This window comes from Eptesicus fuscus, chromosome 1 (assembly GCF_027574615.1).
Source record: "Eptesicus fuscus isolate TK198812 chromosome 1, DD_ASM_mEF_20220401, whole genome shotgun sequence".
Lineage (NCBI taxonomy): Eukaryota > Metazoa > Chordata > Mammalia > Chiroptera > Vespertilionidae > Eptesicus > Eptesicus fuscus.
Genome location: NC_072473.1, coordinates 106148196 through 106166022, shown reverse-complemented (window position 1 = coordinate 106166022; position 17827 = coordinate 106148196). Strand labels below are relative to the sequence as shown.

The window sequence follows — 17827 nt, the reverse complement described above, 5'->3', positions numbered from 1 at the left end:
GCTTCTCTATTCATCAGAACACATGTAAAGGTTCCGTGTTTTGAGGGGGTTTCAGTTTCCATATATAATGTAATTTTTATCAAAGTAATCCCATTTTATAGCCTTCATTTTCAATTTCTTCAGGCTCCTCAAGTGTGTAAGTACCAATGGGATTGTATTAACAGATATAATTTAAATGTCTTTGGCCATTGCCTCCATCCATATAGTGCTGCACCTCAAGTCCCTAGCCCCAGGGAGACTCACATGTACTCACACACAGGCCTTTTGTGGTGTTCTACTTCAGGTTCTAGGGTGGTTCTTATGCTAATTGTGTTAAGAGTATTCTTAAAAAGAGAGCATATTTTAATTTTTGTGTAATAATAATGCTGTGATTTTGTTTAAAAATGAATCTGGCACTAGCTGGTTTGGCCCAGCGGGTAGAGCATTAGCCTGAGAACTGAAGGGTCCTGGGTTCAATTCCAGTCAAGGGCACATGCCTCAGTTGCAGGCTCAGTCCCCTGTAGGGGGCATGCAGGAGACAGCTGATCAATGATTTTCTCTCATCACTGATATTTCTATCTCTCTCTCCTTTTCCCTTCCTTTTTTGAATCAATAAAAATATATTTTAAAAAATGAATCTGTATCCTGACATATTTATAAATAAGGTTATACAATATATAGGATTTACTTTTAAATAATGTGGGAGCCATGCCTCTTCCCCTACCAGTGCTCCCTTACCTCTCTGAGTTGGAGCTGGAGCTTGAATCTGTGGGTTGCATGGCTGCGTGGCCTGCAGGGCCTGTGGGTGGGCTGGCTGGGCCAGCCAGCCCATCATGACGACCAAGAAAGCGGGCTCAGGCTGGAAATAGAGATCAAGTGCTGCCACTGTGACTGCTGGTGGGAGTGGATCCTCGAGCTCATCAAGCAGTTGCCCCCGAAGCTCATCATCAGTGATGACATGACAGAACTTCTCCTTAGGGAGCAGTAACTGAAAAACACCCCTACACTCCAGCTGACTGAGGTCTAAAAGCATCTGACCACCTACCTGGGACGAGGGACCCTCAAGTCAGAATTTCTCCAGAATCCAATCTGATCATGGCCAAATTGAACTATGTGGAAGGAGATTATAAAGAAGCTCTCAACATTTTTGTATGAGTGGGCTTTCAAGACTTGCTGGTGACAGCAGTCCCTCTGAACAGGTTGTGGTTGATGGCAGAAGCCTATGCTACCAAAGGACTTTGTTTAGAAAAGTTGCCTATTTCCTCATTTTCCAGTAATCTTCATGTGGACTAGAAAGAGCATGCCATCACCTGTTATGAGAAAGCAGTGGACATTGTGCTCCTGTACTTCCAAGAGTTAGAAATGCAATTGGCAGAGATCTTGTTGTGGGGTATGTGTGAACAGAGCTACTGGAATTCTCTGGAGGATCCACCATTCCAGTCACCTCTGGATGATCCTCTCTGGAAAGGAGCAAACACAAAAACCTACACTGTCACTTGAAAAACCTGTGTCTACTCAGGAGAGAACCTTTTTTTGTCTTCAAGAAAATCATGAAGAAGCCCTGTTGTTATTGCTGATTAGTGAATCTATGGCCAACCTGGATGCTGTGCTGAGCAGGATACCTGAGCATAAGAGTGACTGCCTCATCAGTCTGCAGAGAGCTTCGGTGGTCTATGATTTACAGATTGTTGCTCTTGGAAGAAGTGACCAATATGAGATGCTGCTTGAGTGCTTAGAAAACACCATGAAGTTTTCCTTTGGGGAGTTCCACCTCTGGTATCAGTTTGTTCTGTCACTCATGGCTGCTGGAAAATCTGCCCGGGCCCATGAAAGTACTGAAAGAATGCATTCAGCTAAAGCCTGATGACACCACCATCTCCCTCCTCACTGGGAAGCTGTGCATGGGCTCTATTTACTGGTTGGAAGCAGATAAGTTTGCCAAAACTGTTGTTGATGCAGGAGAGGAAATATTTGAGTTCAAGGCCAAAGGCTACTTCACTGTGGAACTCACGTAGAGTCTGCAGGCCACTAATGCTTCCTTGGCTTTTTCTAAGCACTCCAGCAGCATCTCATATTGGTCTCTTCTTCTAAGAGCAACAATCCATAGATCATAGACCACCAAGGCTCTCTGCAGACTGATGAGAAGGATACAGGAGGTCCTGCATAGAAAGGTGCTTCTTGCATTTCAGAGGGTCCACAGTCTATTACCTACAGATCATTAGGCAGCTTTCCACCTGGCTCTGCATCTCACCATCTCCAAACAGATACCAGAGGCTCTGGGGTATATCTGTCAAGCTCTTCAGCTTCAAGGCTATGATGTCAACTATCTGCACCTCCTTGTACTCTTGTTATCAGCACAGAAACATTACCATGATGCTCTGAACATTATTGACATGGCCCTGAGTGAATATCCAGAAAGTTTTATACTACTGTTTTCCAAAATGAGGTTTGAGTCACTCTGCTGGAGCTAGATGAGGCACTCCTCACTTGTAAGCTTATATTACAAATATGGAAATCCTGCTATTTGTAACCAATCTCAGTGATTCTGGACATGGGAGTAGCCTGTTAGATAGAACCATTGCAGACAGATGACAGCTTAATACAATTACTTTGTCAGACTTCAGAGATCTGGAGACAGGTTCTGTCCATGCTACATCCACTTAAGAGTGGATCAAGAAAAAAAAAAAGAGTATATCAGGTTTCTCTGCAGAGAGCAGGGCCCCTGGATGACACTGGCACAGATCTGGCTCCACACAGTTGAAGTATACATTGGCATTGGGAAGCCCACAGAAGCCACAGCCTGTACCCAAGAAGCTGCCAACTTCTTTCCAATGTTCCACAATGTCCGGTACATATGTGGACAGGTTGCCTAGCTCCAAGGAAACATTGATGAAACCCAGTAGTGGTACAAAGAAGGCTTATACATCAACCCCACCCATGTGAAGATCATGCAGCTGATTTTTCATCAGCTGGGCCACTACAGTCTAGTGGAGAAAATTTTTCAGAATGCAGTGTAGATGAACTCAATGGCCCATGAGGTCTGGAACGGGCTAGGTGAGGTCCTCCAAGATCAGGGCAACAATATCGCTGCAACTGAGTGCATTAGGTAGTTACAAATAAGAACCATGGAGCTGGAGGCCAGCTGCCCCTAGGTGCCCTTCACCATCCCTGTGTGCTCTGAGCAGGTGCCTGCCAGCTTCACTGTTGTTCAGGCCAAGGAAGCCCTGCCTGGGATGTCCTGAGTGGATAAGTCTGCCATACTGAGATCCAGGATAAATGTGCGATTGACCATAGTGAACTAAACAAACACCCTGAATCATTGCTCTCTCCATGTGCATTTCTGTTGTTTCTACCAGCCTAATAATCATTTTTTAATCTACTGAGATTGTTCAAAATGGATTATATTTTGTTAGTTGACATCTAAGTTTTAGTAACATGATTATGGAATTAATTAACAAATGTAGAAGAATATATTCAAAGTTAAAATTTAGGGTTACAATAGATTATTTTTATCAGAGCTGTAAAGAAAGATGTTCTCTTCTCCTCACCACTCATGCCCCACCCTTGGACCAGAAACCACATGTGAATCTTCTTTTTCTCACCTCAGTACTAGTTCAAGTCAGGACACAACTGACAATTTCTTGGTTTTGATGTTGTTAATTGTACCATCTGATTAGTTACGGTCTTCACTTAGAACAAAGCCAAAGCGCAAGAATATTTATATTTTACCAATATATACCTGTTGCAAGAGGAGGAAATAAATATGAATTATTTAAGTTTAACTCTTTTATGTGAATTCAGTTTATTTGTCAATGGAAATATGTACAAAGAAGTTTCAAATGGAATATTTACTAACATTCCTTATACATGATAGACACTTGAAATGGAAAAATGCTGTTTATATAAAATTATTTTTATTTATTTTAATTTTTAATTAATTTATTTAAAAAGTATATTTATTATTGAAAGTGTTACAGATGTCCTTTTTCCCCCCATTGACCCCCTCCACCCTGCTTCCATCCCCAGGCCTCCACCAGGTGGGAAGACATTAACCAATGAACTTATATGCATATATGTATGCAAAAAAGTGATTTTTAAATAGAAAAAAAGAATGTGGTAGAGTGAGGTGAATATGGGTATAGATAAAATAAGATTGGCCATTTGATAATAGTTAAAGCTAATGGTGATAAGTACAGAGAAGTTTATTTTATTATTCTGTCTAATTATATACATATAAATAAATATATGTATATTTATATATGTATATATGTATGTATTTGAAGTCCTTTATAATAAAAAAGAGAGGAGGAGTGTCATATGAGTTGGCCAGAATAACATATATTCCTATATAGCAGTGGTTCCCAATATTTTTTTGGCCACGCCCCACCGAAGCATCTTTAAAATCCTAATGCCTCCCCCCACATGACATATAATTCTTATTATTCAAAAAGTGAACTACTATTCATGTGGAGGAAGCCTAAAAGGCTATTAACTTGGTCGAAACAAGCTTCCAAAGAACATGACATCCATGAAAGATAAAAATAAAAGAACGAAAGGACAGTTGAAGTACTGAGGAAGAAATCACTAAGAAATTGTTAAAAAAAATAATATGAAGTGATATGAAAAATAGCAAATAAAGTTTTAAAACATATAATAGAGAACTGAAATGCATAAATATGTCACAATATATATTTATATGCTGTATATGAGGCCCCTAGAACCATAGGAAATGCAAAAAAAAATCACTGTTAATAACTCATTCTCAAATTGCTCCTCTTAAAAATCAAATTGCCTTCCTGTGGGGTGTGTGCTCCACATTGGGAATCACTGCTATATAATTTGTTGGACCAAGTGAATCAGTATTTCCGATTTCCTGTCTCCAACAGTAGCCTGGATTCATTTGCAGAACTTATTTAATACAAGAGTTAAACCAAAGTAAGGCAAACACCAACCTTAAGAAAAATGAGGAAGAAGTTACATGTATCAGAAGATATGACTACCAGAAGGATCTGGAACAAGAACTTCAAACTTAGTCTCTAAGATCTGCCTCAAAAAGGGAAAAACACCTCAAGAGTCTATTGAGAGCCCAGAAGTCACCCTGGACCATGTGACTCAGTTGGTTGTGCATCATCCTGTGCACCAAAATATAGCTGGTTTGATTCCTGATTGGGGCATGTGCCAGGGTTGTGGACTTAATCCCTGGTGGGGGCTAATTGATGTTTCACTCTCACATTGATGTCTCTCCTCTCTGTGTCTCTCTCTCTCCTTTCCTCTCTCTTTAAAAATCAATTAAGAAAATAAAAAAAAAAGAGGAAGAAGAAAAGGAATAATCCAGAAGTCATCTTCCCTAACAGCTGATGTCAATGGCGAGGAAAGCTTCATTGATCTAGTGCAATTTTGAATGCTCGGGTGCATTTAAATGTGATAGAAGAATATAGCATAATGGCTAATTGCAATTTTATGTGTGAACTGAAACCAGCCACCCGGGTAAACCTAAGGACTCTGTTGAAGTCACACATTTAGTTCTCACAACTAGAATGCTGTGAGCAAGTGAAGTGCCAACTGTAACGTCCTTCAAATGCTGTGGTTAGCTGCCATGCTAGCGCCAAATCTTGCTTTGCTTGCTCCAGCATAATAGTAGGTGTTGGTACCTCTGCCAGTATCTTAGGCAGAGTGGAAATGCCCCAAGCTTAGCATCAAGAGAGTCCTTGAAAGTGATTTCAGGGCTATTGAGAGTTAAGATTGCAGAATTAGTTTGATTTGTTTGTCAAGTTCCCAATAATAGCTGTGTGGGGGTATTGGCATGACGAATGTGTGGATGAATTCTGAAGCAATGTCTATGATGAGAAAATAAATTTCTAAAAATGCCAAACAGTTAGTAAAAACCCTTTTGTTTCATTGGACATGTGATAAATGCCACTTCATTCTTTTCTCTTCTCCTTCCATTGCTGACCTGGTTGCTCTTCTATGACATTTGGAACCTATGAAGGATAGTTTCCTGCATAGTTGGTAGCTGGTAAACAAAGATGTTTGCATAGCCAGAGTCTGCAGTGAACTGAAATGTACACAACTACTAGTTACAAATCAGAACCATGGAAAGGGAAGCGACAATTCATGGTGCCTGATTTTTTAGACATCTTCCCTACTCAGTTTACTTATAATAGCCATGAAGCAAAATTTATTTGACATCTCAGTCAAGTCACACCTCAATATTAGAGTAGAGCTTAGCCTTCTATAAAGTAGATTTATAGAGGAAATATTCTAGGTCTCAACACATCATCCAATAGTATTTAAAACAGAAGATCATCAAAGGGTGAATAATTTGGTAGAAGGCCCCAGTTGCAAAATCCTTTCAGTGGACTGCTTGATTTCCTGGCTATTCTGCTTCATAAAACAGGGTTGTGCAAGGAGGAAGAGGAGCAGTGTGTTCCCCTCTCCCGAGATTGCTCTTGAGGCAGCAGATAGCTGGTGGGGGGAAGGGAGAGGTGGGGAATACCCACAGGAGCTGACAGGAAGAAAGTTAGGCCACTGAATTCCATCTCTGAGAAAATAATTTTGAAAAGAGGAAATTGCTTCCCTTAGTTTCTTTTACACATTTTGGAGTCTCATAAACTTGTAAGGAAACTGTTAAAGATGAATGATCTCAGGTAGGCTACAAGCAATTAGATAATAAGTTGTTTCCTAGGAGTTCTAATCCCAACACCAGAGATCCACCTATAATCACCTCTCTGGGCTCCTGCAGCAATCTGTACTCCCTTTAGACACTCATTATCTGGTGTGGTAACAATTTATTTGTCTCCATGTCTGTTTGCCAGCTAGACTGTACCCTGAAGGGCAGCAGATACCTTAACAGTGGTCGGCAAACTCATTAGTCAACAGAGCCAAATATCAACAGTACAATGATTGAAATTTCTTTTGAGAGCCAAAATTTTTAAATTTAAACTTCTTCAAAATAGACTCGCCCAGGCCGTGGTATTTTGTGGAAGAGCCACACTCAAGGGGCCAAAGAGCCATATGTGGCTCGCGAGCCGCAGTTTGCTGACCATGGCCTTAACCAATTCATCTCTGTATCCTAAGCACTTAACACAGTGACCACAGTGACTAAAGTAGAGTAATAATTCATTACTAGTAAATGTTTTCCAGTGGATGGATGGAATGAAATAGAATGTCATTCTTTCCATTTAGTGACTAGAGTTACATGTGAGAAGATAAATTATTTCTGTTCAGGATCTAAGCTTCTCTACTGTGAAAATCTAATAAATTTCCAGTTAAAATCAGGAAGCATGTGAACAATTACTATGTAGTATAACACCTCTAAGAACAGTGGGGGCACTCTGAAGAAATACAAGGTGTGTTCCCTGTGCCCCAAACCACTGAAAATGTCATTGGATGCAAATGAATAAACCTGTGAAATAGTCAAGCAAAAAGGGAAGATAGTGTTATAACCAAGAACCAGATTATTGATATCAAGTTTTAAGGAGTTTAGAGAAATGAGAGGATAATATAGCTCAAAATAGAATAACCGCACAGAGATGAGGGTAAGACACAGGAGCAAATATAAGGTAGCAGGCATTTATGGCATATCTATGCAATAGCCCTCCCATTTCATGGGAACTGCCTCCCACCCCCATCGACATGATTCTAGCAAGCATTTCACTTTAGCTGAGCAGATTCAATTATTCTCTAGTGTATTTTTTAAAGTTATTTTTCATTTCCTTCTAAAGGCTTTTTAGTTTTTATTGTGGTAAAAAACACACATAAAATTTACTATTTTTAAACATACAGTTCAGTGGCATTAAATACATTTCCAATTTTGTGTGACTATCACTTATACTTATTAACCTTTCAAAAGGCTAATAAGTATAAGTAAATAGGCTGGGCTTAACTGATGGTAAGCTAGGATCTAGAATTAAATGACAGAAAACTCAAATTGACACTTAAGTCCCAGAAACTAAGCTTATTTCCCTCATTTTATTTTTAACTTCTCAGCCTGAGACTGCATCAAAGTTAAAGACTATGGGCCATCTCCTGTTCTCTGGCCAAAAGTATAGGCCCCTGGTAAGAGGAGATGCCAATTCTCTGTTTTTAGGAGAGGCTATTTCCTTAGAGTGGAACCAGGCTTCTGGAGGGGAACAAGGTAGTCTTAGGCAGGCCAGGATGTGTATATGGGCAGTATGCTATAGAAAAAAAATGAGGCTTGAAGTTAAGAAATCTGGAGTCTGGTCTCTGGTTCTGCTGCCATCTCTGTGGTCTTTAAGTCATTTGACTTCAGTTCCTTCATTTATGAAATGAGGGTTTTATACTAGATGGGTCTTTTGAAGTCTCCAGTTTAACATCCTAATTTAGAGTATGAACATAGTTTTTCTTCTTGATTCCAGTTTCCTGTAGACTTGTGGTCTTATTGAAGGATCTCTTGAATTGATATTCAAAGGATCCAAGCCTTACACCTGAGCCTGTTAAGAGTGCCTTGCTAAAAGAGGCCACAGACTGCCTACTTCTCCTGGACTGTTGCTCTCAAGGACAAGTGAAGGTAAGGGACAAGCTTCAATGTGGTTTTAGTTAGGCCTCATTATCCTTGAGTAATTCCTACTACTAATTTACTATTCACGTGTCTGACCAAGTCTATAAATGAATGTTGTGTCTGATCAAATCTGTAAATGAATGTGGAGGGTTCAGGTCTCCACCTCTGGAGCCCTCTAGCCTTCAATAGAGTTTGAACAAAGGTATTCAGAACCATTCAGACCAAAAGGCAAGAGGATTAGAAAATATCTGAGGCTAAGACAGAGAATGTACAAAAGAATCATGATCAAGAGTTTGTACAATTTAAGTCATTAAATTAAAAAACAAGTGAAATAATGGGCTAAACGCTACCAAGGAGTAATAGTATAGGTAGACTAATTCAGATCCCAGAAATGTTTCCAGTTTTTCAGGGGCAATTATGTTTTTCCATATTCTTATTTATGCACATGGTAATTCTTTCTTTGGTCTCATATTCCACAAAAGAGAACTTTTCAAAGCCATAGCATATAATAAATATGTATGTATTTATATATATTTAATAAACTATTGCCTCATTTATTATCCCATTTAGAAATCTTCAGTTGAAAATATATAAGACAGCATGAAAAGAAATTCATATTCTAAAAATATTTAGACATAGCATAGTTTGTTGTTTTATTAGTTTATTCAGATTAAACTTCAATTTGGATCTTTAATCTAAGACAGTTTTCAAGTCCTAGATCTCATCTAATTCACCTTAGCTGGTATTAAGCTGCTTCTCCACAAGTCAGTAGGACATTTCCAAGCATGCTGTTAGTTTTTACAGTTACACTTATTCTGTGAACTGTCCCCTGGTGTAATCCAATCTTTCCTTCCTTGAGTATGGTACCAAGAAAGAAGAATCAAGGTAAAGAAAAAATAAAATAAAAATCAAAGCCTGTTTGGTTTCATGTTTCAGGGTCTCCTGGCTAAAATTCCCCAAAGCTGCAAAGACAGCGAGGTAGTAAACTGTATCAGAAAATTATAGTGGGTTTCTGAAGGTGCTCCCTACAGTGGAACTTAAGATTTGTATTACTTTCCTAAAAAGAAGAAGATTTTCTTTTTGTATAAATGAATTATTTAAGAAAAAAAGGTATTTTTATACTGGACATTATAATTTAGATCTTCTTTTTCCTTCTTACCTTTCACTCCCACACATGTAGGGAAAGAACAAGAAAACATTGAAGTCTGGACATTTCTGAATAAAGTTGGGGGAGGCACCCATGGTGGTTAGCATTTAAAATTTAGAAATATTTACAACCACAAACTCATTTGTTGAGCTTCTTGTACTCAAACTGTCACTTCAACACATGCCAAAGCTATAAAAATACTCTTGTTTACAATTTAAGGTTTTCCTCCACGTCCTCCCAGATTTCTTGCCCAGCAGAGTGGCATAAATATAAAATACACAAATATTGGGTTAAATACAACATAAAGAGTAAAAACTGGAGGTATGATTGTAATGAGAATAAAGTTCAAAATGTCAGGTGATGAACAGAAATCACATGGTTTTGGCTTTGGCCGCAGGCTCTGTCTCCTGCTCATACTCTATTGCCACATATGCTCATTTTCTTCATAAAGGTCCTTTCAAGGGTATTTGCCTTTGTGCTTGTCATCAAGGGCTTTTTCTTCTTCCTCACTAGAGGATTTCTCATTCTAATCTTCATCACTGCTGGCATCCAGTTTATTCATATCCTCAAAATCTCTTATGTCACTCTCATCTACCTCATCAATGTCAACAAACTTTCTTTTTCCCACATCTTCCTCATCATCTTTGCTATCTTTTTCCTCAGCATCTGAGTCACTCTCTGCCTTCTGCTATTCCAAGGCATGAATGGGGAAGTTGTAGATGTCGCCATACATATCTTGTTTAAGTCTTTCCAGCAATTCCTTTTCAATGACATTGTCTAACTGAGCAGCTATTAATGCTGTTTTCTCTCTTCTTTTTTTCCCCTCTGCTCCACCTTCTCACTCAAAAGAACAAGTTTCCCCTTTCGCTTTAGTGTAAGTTTTCAAATTCAAATTAGGTACTGGGTAATCATGGTGAAACTCAGCTTACACTTGTGTTGAATGAAATGGGGCCAGTAAATTAGATTTTCACCTATTGGCTCCAGTGCTTTCTCATCATTTTTATGAAGCCAGACTGGTTCCCAGAGATGCCTAGGAAAAGCTGCCTGATCTATCATCTTCATATACAAGTAGCACTGTCCTTTCTCTTCTTTGATAGTGACATACTAACTGTTTGCCAGGGGACAAGGAAACAAGTTACACAGTCTAGTCAGGCTGTATTCATTTCTGCAAAAGTTCTGTGTCTTAGTTCTTACTTTGAAGGAACAAAGTTGCTTGTTTCCTAGTGTATCCCAGATAATATCATCAGACTGCATAATGTTGACAATTCAGCATGCAAACCTGGCCAAATCCCGGAAGCAGCCATGCTTCTTCTCCATTTTTAATTTTTCAATTATAGTTGACACACAATATTGTATTAGTTTCAGGTGTACACTCCAATAATTAAACATTATACAACTTACTAAGTGATCATACCAGTAAATCTAGTATTCATCTGCCACCTTACATAGTTATTACAATCTGAAGGACTATATTTTCCATGCTGCATTTTATATCCTACTGACTATTCTGTAACTACCAATTTGTACTTCTTAATCCCTTCATCTTTTTCACCCATCCCCAACACCCCTCCCACCCGGAAACCATTAATGTTCTCGGTATCTATGAGACTGTTTCTATTCTGATTGTTCATTTTTTTTTAGATTCAATTGCTGATAGACATGTATTTGTTACCACTTTTTGTTCATATTTTTATCTCATTTTTTCTTCTTGAAAAAATTTATTACATTTAATGTAATACTGGTTTGGTGGTGATGAACTCCTTTAGCTTTTCTTATCTGGGAAAATCTTTATCTGTCCTTCAAATCTAAATGATAGCTTTGCTGGGTAGAGTAATCTTGCTTTTCATCACTTTTAATATTTCTTGCAACTACCTTCTGACCTGCAAAGTTTCTGTTGAGTAATCAGCTGGAAGTCTTATGAGAGCCCCGTTGTAGGTAACTAATTGCATTTCTCTTACTGCTTATAAAATTCTCTCTTTGTCTTTAATCTTTTGCATTTTAATTATGGTGTGTCTTAGTGTGGGCCTCTTTGAGTACATCTTGTTTGGAACTCTCTGTTCTTCTTGGACTTATATGTCTGTTTCTTTCACCAGGTTAGGAAAGTTTTCTGTCATTATTTTTTCAAAGAGATTTTCCATTTCTTGCTCTCTCTCTTCATTCCAGCACCCAAATGATGCAAATGTTGGTACACTTGAAATTGTCCCAGAGGATCTTGAAACTACCTTCATTTTTTTTTTGGATTCTTCTTTCTTTCTGCTGTTCTGATTGGGTGTTTTTTTTTTTTTTTTTTTTTTTTTGCCTCCTTATATTCCAAATCACTGATTTGATTCTCAGCTTTGCCTACTCTACTGTTGATTCCCTATAGATTATTCTTGATTCAGTTATTTTATTCTTCATTTCTGACTGGTTCTTTTTTTATAATTACTATGTCCTTTTTTACGCTATTGAAGTTTTCACTAAGTTCCTTGAATTACTCACTAATTTCCTTGCACATCTTTATTACCATTGTTTTGAACTCAGGTAGTTTGCCTGTCTCCATCTCATTTAGTTCTTTTTCTGAAGATTTCTCATGTACTTTCATTTGGGAATTATTTCTTTGTCTCCACATTTTGGCTACTTCCCTATGTTTGTTTCCATGTATTAGATAGAGTTTCTATTTCTCCTGGACTTGGTAGAATGGCCTTGTGTAGTAAATATCCTGTAGGACCCAAGGTCGTATCCTTCCTGGACACTGTAGGTGTGCTCCTGTGTGGTCTGTGTGCACTATCCTGTTGTAGTTGAGCCTTGATTGCTGTTGGCATAACTGGGAGGGATTGACCCTCAGTCCAATTGTCTGCAAGGACTGGCTGTGATTAGGATGGAGGAGCTGCTGTGCAGGAGATGCCCCTATGGAGCAGGACTTGCTTCAGTGGGGCTTTGGTGCTCACCAAGTTCACCCCTTGAGTGTGTCAACCGTGAAGATGGTAGGGTTGTAATCTGGCATGGTCTGAAGTTGTCTACTGAGTGCCTTGCCTGGGGCCACCTGGCACAAGCTACAGAGTGATCTTCAGATGGCTGCTACTTGTGCTGGGCTTGGAGGTGCCCAGGATAGATCAAGCTGAGAACCAAGGTGGAATTCTGCTAGTGCTGGGTCTGGGGTCACTTAGAAAGAGGTATGGGGCACAATGAGGCCGGATGTTGTTTGTTTCAGAGATTTTAGTTAAGTCTGAAGTGTGAGCCAAGGTAGGCCATCTGTATGGAAAAGCCACTGGAATCAGCTTTGGTGGGCCCACAAGTTTGGTTGGGTGGGATCTCAGGGAATCACCAGGGTGGGACAGATAGTGATAACCAGATTTATGGAGACTCAGATATGGTGCCCAACTGTCAGCTCTGTTGGGAGGGGGGGGGTCTCAGAAAATGAACAATGGCTCTTCCAGTACTTAAAAAAAAACCCTTCACCCAAGGATATGTGTTGTTTTTTTTCCACTGATTTTTGAGAGACAGGAAGGGAGAGATGCGGTGGGGAGAGAGAAAGAGGTTGATTTATGAGAGAAACATTGATTGGTTGCCTCCTGAATGCACTCCAACCAGGGATCAAACCACAACCTAGGTCTCTGTCAGCACTTTTGTCTAGCAGAATGTTGTTCCCGCCTGAACCCCCACCCCACCACACACACACACAAATCTCACCCTAAGATTGTTACCTGAGGATATGTTTTTATTGATTTTAGAGAGAGGAAAGGAGAGGGGGAGTGAAAGATGAAACAGAGGGCTGGAGACCATGGGATACCAGGACACAGGCTTTATTGAGGGAGAGAGCTTGCCGGGATGAGAGTGTCTTGTAAGGGGAGGAAAAGAGGGGACGGGGATTAGGGCACTCAGCACATGCTGATTGGTGGTTTCATGTAAGGCACATGATTAGGCACCTAGGGATTTAGGAATTGGGGGCTTAGGGTATATGGCAGGTGCTGATTGGTGGTTCAATGTACAGTCCATATAAGGTGTCCAGGAATGTCCGACTGCAGGTGGAGTTTATGTCATACTCTTCCATCAGTTGGGGAAGGGAGGATCTATCATCCCAGGCTTTTGTTAATATTATTTTAAAAAATTGAGAGTCCGGGCAAGGTCAGGGGGTGAAGGTCTATCTTCTGTAACTTCTTCCAGCTGAGAGGGGGCATTGTTAGGGGCGTCTACCCGGGGTCTCAAGGATTCTGGTGTTAGGTTCTAAATTCAGTGCTAGATAGATCTCTCCCACCTTCTGGTTGGAGAATGCCTGCATTCTGTTCTGCAAGAGACTAGTGAAACAACACATGAGACATGGGCCAAAGAGCAAAATTAAGACTATAGATACCAGTGGGCCTAATAGTGGGAGGAGCCATGGAGTAAGTGATCCAAAAACAGGTAGTGTTTTCCATGCTGGAGGATCTATCAGGGAGAGAGAGAGAAAGAGAGAGAGAGAGAGAGAGAGAGAGAGAGAGAGAGAGAGAGAGAGAGAGAGAGATGTGAGAGACAAACATCCATTGGTTGCCTCTCATATGCAGCCCAACCGGGGACTGAACCTGCAACCTAGGTATGTGCCCTTATTGTAAATTGAACATGCAACCTTTCAGTTTATGAGACAATGCTCCAACCAAATGAGCCACACCAACCAGGGCCCTCGCAATTTTCATACTCCACACGTCAGTGTGGAACCAGCCTACCAGTCTCTATTGCCGGGAACCAATTCCAGCGTGTAATAATTATAAGAGTTTCACCAAAAAGTTGGTGAAGCTTGGGTGAGCCACATATGTAGTTTACCTGTTGGAATGGCTAAACGGCACTTCCCCCAAACCTGAATAGGATTATTGCTTGCTGCCAGACAGCTCAGGGCATCTTAATCTTTATTGCTTCCTGTTGGCCAAACACCTGAACAGCTGTAGGCTATTCCCGAAACTGACAATGCTTCTGTAAACCTTACCCTTTGAAGTTTATATCTCCACCTTACCTTAGGACAAATTGTGTTAATAAAAGCAAGGGTCCTAGACAAGGAGGTAGTCTTTTAGCTCCTTTAGCTGAAGCACCTCTGAGTCCTAATGCCTTTAAAAATTATCTTTCCTCCTTGGACTCCTTCTTGAATCTACGCATCAGCCCCTTTCTCCAGAATGCTGAACCCTTTGTAAGGCTGGGACAAGAATCCCAGCATATGGTGCCCGAACGAGGGACTGGTATGCTTCCGGAGAAAGAAGGGTTCACCTGAGCAGAAACACAGGAATGGTGGTAAAGTTAACTATGCTTAGAGCCTATGTCAGCTTCGGAACCCCCGCGGATCCATAAGTGGGTGAGTTATACTTTGTGTTTAAGTCAGATTATTATGGGGAAAAATTTGGTCAATAGGCAAAATTATAAAGAGATTAGAATATCAAAAGGTACTTTTTAAAATCAGGCTGAAAAAAGAGTGCCGTGGTCATCTTTAATGTGGTTTCTTGTTCAAATTAAAATCTTAATTTGTATTTGGAATCTAAAATCTGTTATAAGAAATGAAACCCTTCTGCCGAAACTGCCTCTGGTGCGGGGAAATTCAAAGGTGGCAGGAGAGGGCAGAGCTATTATCTCTCCCGAAATAAGTCTACTTAAAGTTTTGTTTAAAAATTATAGAAGAACTCGCTGGGAAATGCAAAATTTGGCTAAGATAAGTTTGGGTGCTAGTAATTACTTTGGAAAGCGAAAAAGGAAAAAAAAAATTAAGATCTGTCTTTATCTATTAAGCCTAAAAAAATACCGGGCCAGATCTGATACTGACTCTTTCCCCCAAAGCAAGCAGGATGTGGGAGAAGGGAGACATGTGACAAGCCAATATGGAAGCCCACTCTCCCAGTATGCTAATTTATTTTTTATTTTTTTTAAATCTACTTTATTTATTTTTATTTTTTTTAAATTTCTTTATTGATTAAGGTGTCACATATTTGTCCTCATCCCCCCATTCCCATCCCACCCCTCTCCCCACGCATGCCCCAACCCCATGTTGAACTTAACCGTTGGATAGGCTCATATGCTTGCATACAGGGCCTTTGGTTGAACTCTCCCCCTCCCCCCACCCTCCCCTATCCTCCCTCTGAGGCCCGATAGTCCGATCGATGCCTTCTTGCTTCTGGTTCTGTTCTTGTTCCTCAGTCTATGTTGTTCATCATTTCCCCTAGATGAGCGAGATCATATGTCACTAGATATATACTTATAAGAACTGAATGTGAGACGAGCAATAATAGTTATGCTGACAGGCAAATGAATCAGTCTGTAGCGAGCTTCCCCCTGGACCAACAGTTCTTTTGAGACCCAATTTCAATGTCCAGCAGTTCCTTATGTGTACATGTCAGCACTGACCCCTCAGCTCTGGATGGTGGACAAATGGTGGTCACGGAGGTCCGACTCCCTCTGGTTTGGTCTCGGCCGGACCCAGGGGCACGGCATCACCCGGACTAAGGGGCACGTGGCCTCACCCATACCCAAGGGGCGCGTGGCTTCACCCGGGCCTGAGACCCAGCCTCACCCAGATGGATCCAGGGGCACACGGCCTCACCCGGACCCAGGATCCGGCTTCACCCGTACCCAGGGATGTTTGGCCTCTCCCAGACCCAGGGGCATGTGGCCTCACCTGGGCTTAGGTGCACAAGGCCTCACCCAGATCCAGGGACACATGGTCTCTCCCGGACCCAGAGACGCTTGGCCTCTCCCAGACCCAGGGGAACGTGGCCTCACCCGGGCCTAGGTGCACGAGGTCTCACCCGGATCCAGGGACACATGGTCTCACCCGGACCCAGGGACGCTTGGCCTCTCCCAGACCCAGGGGCACGTGACCTCACCCGGGCCTAGGTGCACGAGGCCTCACCCGGATCCAGGGACACATGGTCTCACCCGGACCCAGGGACGCTTGGCCTCTCCCAGCCCCAGGGGCACGTGGCCTCACCCGGGCCAAGGTGCACGAGGCCTCACCCGGATCCAGGGACACATGGTCTCACCCGGACCCAGGGACGCTTGGTCTCTCTCAGACCCAGGGGCACGTGGCCTCACCCGGGCCTAGGTGTGCGAGGCCTCACCCGGATCCAGGGACACATGTTCTCGCCCGGACCCAGGGTCCCAGTATGCTAATTTAAAGTCTCTTTTCTCACCATGAAAAAGTTTTAAAAAATTTTAGAAATGCATCTGGGAAACACCCCAGAATTGTTTTTTTCCTGCAAAAAGAAAGATGGTGAATTTGACCCAGGAAAAAATTCCGGCTAGGTTCTAGCAGTGAGTTTGGCATTTCCATAATAAAGAGTGGTTTTTAAAATGCTAATGAAGTGTGTTAAAAAGTGAACTTTCAGACCTCTGAGAAAATCAGTAAATTGTCTGTTACAAAAAATTTGCCACAGAAAATGCTTTAAAATAATTATAATTGACTCTAAAATCTCAAAGAAATTGTTGAAATATAGATAAATAATGTATTAATTATAAAGATCTAAGTAGCCCAGGTAAAGACTGGTTACACCCTTTGTTGATGGAGGAAGGGGATGGTCGTCCTTCCCCCAGCAGAAGAAATAGGTAGGCCAGTTCCCTCCAGTAGCCATCTTTAAAGAATGTGGTAATTTACATTTTAAAAGACTGAACCTGTTTTGCCATCCAGAAATGTAGGTTTGACAGCTTAAAATTTTGGAAGTTTGCTTCCTCATGAAAAATCTAGAGGACAGAATTAAAGCTAAAGATTGTTAATGTCTTGTATTTTGGAAATTTATCCTTAAAAATGTAAGGTAATACTAATCTAGAAATGCTAAATATTTGACTTGTCAGCTCTAAAAGTTCAAAGTTCAAATTAAATTGGGAAAAAATATAATTGTGGTAATTAAATGCCTAAAGTATAAAAATTTATTTTTGAGAAAATAAAATGTTGTGTTTCTCTGAAAAAATTAGGAATTCAAAATATGTTGCTTATTGGTCTAATTTAATAAGGATTAATTCTGTGATCCCAAAAGAAAATTTTAATACAGAGACCAGTTTAAATTTAATTGATATCTTAAGATAATTATAAAAAGTATATAATCTTTAAATCATATATATGTTAACGGAAAAAAAACATTGAAACCTGTAAAGAATTTTAGTGAGTTTATTTGAGCCAAACTGTAGACATATGCCGGGAAGCAGAACCTCAATGAATTGAGATAATGCTCCAAAGAATGGTGGGTTACATCTGT

The 17827-nt window shown here is 40.6% G+C and overlaps 2 pseudogenes; one reads left to right on the top strand and one right to left on the bottom strand.

Moving 5' to 3' along the window:
• The first annotated feature begins 676 nt into the window (after positions 1-676).
• LOC103302987 (tetratricopeptide repeat protein 7B-like) lies at positions 677-3221 on the top strand (annotated as a pseudogene).
• A 6797-nt stretch (positions 3222-10018) lies between these two features.
• On the bottom strand, positions 10019-10901 carry LOC103302988 (protein MAK16 homolog; annotated as a pseudogene).
• Between the last annotated feature and the right edge of the window lie 6926 nt (positions 10902-17827).